Here is a 7,224-nt window from a genome sequence, read left to right on the forward strand (position 1 = left end):
TGTCTTCAGACACACCAGAAGAGGGCGTCAGATCTCATTACGAGTGGTTGTGAGCCACCATGTGGTTGTAGCGATTTGAACTCAGGACCTTCAGAAGAGCAGTCAGTGCTCTTACATGCTGAGCCATCTCTCCAGCCCCATGCTATTTAAGTCAGTGGCTCTCAGCCTTCCTAATGCTTAGACCCTTCAGCACAGTTCGGCATGCTGTGGTGATCCTCCCCATCAAATCATTGTCATTACCACTTCATAGCTGTAATTTTGCTTCTATTATGAATCTTAGTGCAAATATCTGGTATTCAGGATATTTAACATGTGACCTCTGTGAAAGGGTCATTCAGTCCCCTCAACAGGGGCCACAACCCACAGTTGATCTAAGTATAGAGAGTGTAGATGGCAAAGTGGCCAAGTACAGCACTTATGCGACTTCAACGGCTGGAAGGTTGAAGGTCAGAAAGAAATGAACGCTCTCTCTCTCTCTCTCTCTCTCTCTCTCTCTCTCTCTCTCTCTCTCTCTCTCTCCTCTTCCCCTTTCTCCAGCCCCCAAGTATGAGTGGCTTTGCATGAGTGGCTCTTCAAAGGCTAGAGGAAAGATCAGAGCTTGTCTCCACCAAGGCCATACTCCTATCCCTTCCCATACAGCCCCACCTACTAGGGACCTGGTATTGAAATGTGTGAGCCTGCTGGGCGATGGTGGCGCACGCCTTTAATTCCAGCACTTGGGAGGCAAAAGCAGATTTCTGAGTCGAGGCCAGCCTGGTTTACAGAGTGAGTTCCAGGACAGCCAGAGCTACACAGAGAAACTCTGTCTCGAAAAACCAAAACCAAAACCAAAACCAAAAAAAAAAAAAAAGAAATGTGTGAGCCTATGGAGGCCATTGTCACGCAAACCAAACTTAGTTGAATTAAATGTATCCCTTCTGCTCAGCCTCCTGTATTCTTTCATTTGTTCAACCTGACACCCACTAGACCTTCAGCAGGTGTTCAGCCTGAGACACCTGCCCTCAGGAAAATGATTTCAACAGCACCCTTGGTTGGGGACGGTGGCTCACTCAGTCCTCAGTGCTGACTGCAGTAACTAAGTGGACGTGTGAAGTAGAATGAGAGCCCATGAAGGGACATTCCAAACAGCAGGGTGTTGTCCAGGAAGGAGAGAACAGACAGTGTGTCCCAGGCAGACAGAGCACACCCCGACACCTGCAAGGTTTGGCTGAAGCAAAGGCTGCAAAGAGCGTCTTGCAAGAAGGCCTGAGAAGATGGCAGGGCCAGTGAGAGGAACCTGACTGAAGAACTTTTATTTGGGGAGGTGGGGGGGGCAGGAAGTCACTTTTAGGATGATAGCTAGATAGACCTGGAGCAGCAGTGTGGAGGGGGGTGGGGTGAGACAAACCAGAGGTTTGCACAAGACTGAATCAGAATTGTGAAAGCAGAAGGCAGATTCCCAAGGAGCCTATGCACACCAAGCCTACCTGAAGGGCAGGCCCCTGCATAGCATGCTTCCTCTTTTCCCTTCCAATCCCATTCCCGAAAAGCCTTTCTGGATCTGAGCTGATGGCTACCTCCTCTGGGCATGTCTTCATCAGTATATCCATGTGTTCAGTTATACACTCTGTGTAAACCTGTTTGTTTGTTTTTTAAGATTTATTTATTATATATAAGTACACTGTAGCTGTCTTCAGACACACCAGAAGAGGGTGTCAGATCTCATTATGGATGGTTGTGAGCCACCATGTGGTTGCTGGGATTTGAACTCAGAACCTCTGGAAGAGCAGTCAGTGCTCTTAACCACTGAGCCATCTCTCCAGGCCTAAACCTCTGTTTTTGATATCTCTTTCTCTGAATCCCTAGCATCCAGACACTTGGGGGTGGAGGGGAGGCTTCACAAGCATTAATGAGTAAATGGCAGAATAAAGTTACTGAACGTGGGTAGATGTTTGAATGTTGGGGTCACACAGAGGCCACATGTGTTAGCTCATCATTGTGTCCAAATACCTGAGGACAATCAATTTAATACAAGAAAGGGGTTGTTCCGCCCCAGGTTTCAGCCCTGTTGTTTGGGCCTGGGGCAGCCACAGTGCATCGTGGCAGGTGTGTGTGTGGCAGAGGAAGCCTGCTCTCTCCGTGACTGCCAAGACACTAAGAAAGGGAAATGAGAACGAATGCAGTTCTCAAATCTGTTTCAAGGTTCCATCCCCCAGTGGCCTAACTTCCCTTGCTAGGTCCTACCTTCTAACCCTCTCCCCAAAGTCCCGGGGAGCAGCCCCTCAACATATGGGCCTCTTGGGGTTCCAGATCCAAGCTAGAACACCTCCACATCTCTCCAAATGGGTGTCCAGATCCACAGAGAGGAAACGAGCTTGCCAGGGTACCCAGAAAGTTGTCTGCTAAAGAGGCACGTGGAAGGCAGAGGCAGGAGAATTTCTGAGTTCGAGGCCAGCCTGGTCTACAGAGTAAGTTCCAGGACAGCCAGGGCTCCACAGAGAAACCCTGTCTCAAAAAATAAAACAAAAACAAACAAACAAACAAAAAAAGGCAGAAGTTTGTGATTGCTTCATCCCTATAGTTTCAAGGTCCTGAGTATAAATGTGCTGATGTGTGCACAGGAGTTTGGGAACATACAGCAAGCCAGAGAAACAACAAATACTATACTGTAAGGCATGTAGAACCCCAGCACAGATCTAGCAAGAGGTTTCCAGAGGAGACAGACCCTAGGAATGGGCTTTCATGGGGAGTCCTGAAGGGCACAGAGGGGGTCAGCTATGCAAAGGCTGGTGAGAGCAAGGGGAGGGATATCCGCCAAAGGAACAGAAGCAGCAGCTTGAAGATGTGGCATGAACCACAGAACTAAGAAGACAGCCAGGTGCAATGGGTGGGAGGCACTCGGGGAGAAGTGGGAGAAGGAGGGTCAGTTTTTAAAGAACAAACATGTCAAAACTCAAAGTGAAACTGGGCTTGTGGTGCTTTAGTTTATAGTGCTCCTATTTGTAGTTTCATGAGACAGAGGCCACTCCATCTTTTCAGGGCTTAGCACTGCAGACCCCAAGATCTGGCCCGTCGACTGCAGGGGATGAAACTGGAGATCCGTCAGCGGCAGTCCTCTGAATGTTGCAGGCCACCATACCACTGGTTGGCATGTCTTTGAAGTGGACCATTGTTGAAGGGTTTAAATAAGGGAGTGGAGTGATCTGACTTATGTCTTGGACGTGTTATTCTGAGCATCAGCCAGATGGCTCAGTGGTAAAGGTCACTGCCCCCAAGCCTGACCACCTGAGCTCCATCCCCTTAGCCCACATGGAGCGAGCCTATTCCTGTAAATTGTCTCCTGATCCTCCGGGTATGAGCATGCCCATACACACATGCTCGTGCATTTCAGCACACACATTTACAAATACAAAATTATATTTTCTGATATGCTGAGATAGGCATGGTGGTGCAGGTCTGTATTCTCAGCTCTTGCAAGGTAGAGAGGCAGGTGGAATCCGTTCAAAATTAGACTGTCTCAAAAAGTGGGTATGGAGGTCAGAGGCTCAGTATTTGTGTGTGGGGGAAGAGCACTATCCTGGCTGTGGGAAAAGCCTGGCTATATAACATAGTGATTAGAAGACTAACCCAGAGGTCTGAAGTCCAAGATCAGTCTAGACATGCACTTTTAAATTAATTAATTCAATATGAGTGTTTTCCTGCATGTATGTATGTATGTATGTATGTATGTATGTATGTATGTATACTGTGTTCATGCCTGGTGCCTACAGAGGCCACAAGAGGGCATCAGATCCCATGGGACTGGAGTTACTGCCATTGTCTACTGCAAGAACAGCCAGGAACTTGACAAGAACTTGAGGTCAGTTAGGAGTCCAGAGTGAGTTCCATACCAGCATGAGCAACAGAGTGAGACTTTGTCTTACAGATCCAAGCTCAGGAGCTGGAGAGATGGGCCCACAATTAGGAGAATTAGGAGCACTAGCTGCCCTTCTGGGGACCCCGGTTTGATTCGGAGCCTCCACGTGGCAGCTTCCTACCAACTGTAATTCCAGTTCAAGGAATTCTGGCCACCTCTTCTGACCTCCTGGCATGCACACAGTACACTTTCATGCAGGCAAACCCCACGACACAACACAAAAAATAAAATCAAAACTTGGGCAGGAGAGATGGTTCAGAAGTTAAGAGCATTGGCTGCTCTTCCAGAGGACATGGGTTCGATTCTCAGAACCCTCATGGCAGCTCACAGCTGTCTGTAACTCCAGTTCCCAGTGAACCAACACCCTCACACAGAGATACACACAGGCAAAACATTAAAAGAAAACAGCTAAAAAATAAGTAAATCTTTGTTTGTTTGGTTTGGTTTGGTTTGGTTTGGTTTGGTTTGGTTTTTCGAGACAGGGTTTCTCTATGTAGCCCCAGCTGTCCTGGAACTCACTCTGTAGACCAGGTTGGCCTCGAACTCAGAAATCTGCCTGCCTCTGCCGGTCTCTGCCTCCCAAGTGCTGGGATTAAAGGTGTGTGCCTCCACTGCCCAGCAGTAAATCATTTTTAAAATCTTTATAAAAGAAGAATATGTCACTTAGAACTTTGAATTTCACCAGACAGTAAGAACCTCACTCCCACTAGCAACAAAAAATACCAAAGGTGAAACTCCCTAGGTAGCTCTTCCCCTTCTTTAAAAAAAAAAAAAAACAAAAAAAAACCAAAAAGCCTGCCCCCAGGCAGGAGCCCAAGGGTGAACCCATGAACAATGTAGCTGTCTTCAGATGCAGCAGAAGAGGGTGTCAGATCTTATTACAGGTGGTTGTGAGCCACCAGGTAGTCACTGGGATCCGAACTCAGGACCTTCAGAAGAGCAGTCAGTGCTCTTACCCACTGAGCCATCTCACCAGCTCTACACTTTTCCATTTCTGCAGTGGGAGGAGACAAAACTAAAGCCAGGATGCTAGGCAGGAGAGGTGAGTGCTCAGCACGGCTATGCCCCCAGGCCCTGTATAGCATCCTGCTTAGGTTACAGAGTGAACGCCTGCACCCACCTCACTTCTTTGCTCTGAATTTGCACCATCCTTGTGAGATTCCTTCTTTAAAAAAAAACAAAAAAAACAAAAAACAAAAAACTTCTCTTGTTCATGTTATAACTTCCAAGAACAACATGAAAACATGTTATTCTTTTCAGTGTTTGGCTCAGTAAGATTTATTGTTAATCAATTTGTTAATCTACTGACCTATTAACAGTCTATCGCAGTATTCGAGCTGGGGCTATGGCAAGGGAGTTTTGTAGCTGGGAGTCAGGGAGTTTTCCTTTTGTTAGCCCTCTGTGTAGTAGAGGATGACCTTGAACTCTTGATCCTCGTGCTCCCACTGCCCAAAGCTGGGATTACATGCAGAGACTACCATGCCTAGCAATACTTAGATTTTAAGATTATTAACTTGTGTGATGTGTGGCAGACATGGTGATAAGCAGTTTTGTGTATCCTAGCAGCAGCATGTGAGGTTAGAAAGGCCAGCCTGTGGTACTAAGCTCAACCTCAGGGTTTTGGTTGGTTTGGTTTGGTTGGTTGGTTTGGCTTGATTTTTCGAGACAGGGTTTCTCTGGGTGGCCCTGGCCATCCTGGAACTCTGTAGACCAGGCTGGCTCAGACTCAGAGCTCTATCTGCCTACCCCTGCCTCCTAAGAGCTGGGATTAAAAGTGTGTGCTTCCAGCCGGGCAGTGGTGGCACACGCCTTTAATCCCAGCACTTGGGAGGCAGAGGCAAGTGGATTTCTAGTTCGAGGCCAGCCTGGTCTACAGAGTGAGTTCTAGGACAGCCAAGACAGAGAAACCCCTGTCTCGAAAAAAAAGAAAAAAAAAAGTATGTGCTGCTGCCACTGCCACCACCACCAGGCTGTGAGCTCAACTTCTAAAGCAGTCTAACTTTGATGTTACAAGTCCTACATTCCATATTCTACTTAATATATTGGAGTTCTTTTCATTTTTTGGTACTTCGATTGCCCGCAGTTGTGGCTGTGCTTCGGTGACAAAATTAATTTAAAATCATGGGTGACAAAATTAATTTAAAATCACGGGTATTGTTTTCTAGATAGGGTCTCTGGGCTAAGCCCTGGCATGAACATTTTCAGTTCATGTTGTTCAGGAGCAGAGGTCTGTGCATGTTACAGGCGCAGAGGCTAAGGCACTTGTGGGCTGATGCTAACGGTGCCTGCCATGACTGACACCGTTAATGGTGGATACAGCTCATCCTCAGTAGTCTATGATTTTAGGGATAAAAAAGAATCCCAATTCTCAGAACTGTGGGTAAATAGGGATCTTTTAGAAGTTTGAGTGTTTTGCCCATAACCTCAATGTTTCAAGCATCTAGAAAGCAGGAGCATTGAACTCAGGGGTTGAAAGTCGGTTGGCTGTGTGGTGGAGGCGGGTCCCTGACCCCTCCTCACCAGTATTCCGGGTGGTGGCTAAGTTTCTGTCTAGCCCTCTAAGTCCATTAATCTGTAGCTTCTAGTATAGGACAGAGCTAGATACTTGTCAAAATGTGAGGCAGCCAGACAACCCTGTCACATTTTCTGTGAAACCCTTCTCAGCGCCCCCTTGTGGCTGTGTCTGGGAACCAGGGGAAGAACCCTGGAAATGGCTCTTAGAAGGCCAAGTCTTCTGATGAGGTAGTTCCTTCTAGCACAGCATGCACCTCCCGGCATGCACCTGGGGTCTCCCAACTATAGCTGAAGATCAGAGCTGGCTTCGGTTCTGGACACGCTGCTGCCTGGTGTTAAGGGAGCCCCCACTGGGACTCGGGATCAAGTCTTCCAGTACACCATAGGCTCTTGCTGATAAGAAATTTAATCCTTAGGAATGCCCTTCTGCAGCGGCCTTAGCCTGAAGCCAGAGGCTTTTGTATCTATTGTCTGGTTAATTGCAGGCTGGGGCGGCTAGGACTAGGAAGTTGGTGTGGACTTGAGGTTCTCACCGGAAAATAGGCCTTGCCTCCACCACAAGGAAATGGCTGTTTTCTGGCCCGAGCTTCATGCTCCTGAGGACTGCCTAATGTAACAGAAGTCAGCAGAGGCCTCCTGCTTTTTATCCTCTGTCACCTGGAATGTGGAATTCCCTGCCCTCAAAACAAAACACAACCAAGCCTCACAGACCCAGCTGTGTCCACAACCACTGGATGTGGAACAGCAGCAGTGCAGTGCAGCCCTCTCCATCTTTGCACTGCTGCCCTGCCTGCCCTGCTCCCCCCCCCCCCCCC

The sequence above is a fragment of the Mastomys coucha genome, unplaced genomic scaffold, assembly GCF_008632895.1.
Source record: "Mastomys coucha isolate ucsf_1 unplaced genomic scaffold, UCSF_Mcou_1 pScaffold21, whole genome shotgun sequence".
Taxonomy (NCBI): Eukaryota; Metazoa; Chordata; class Mammalia; order Rodentia; family Muridae; genus Mastomys; species Mastomys coucha.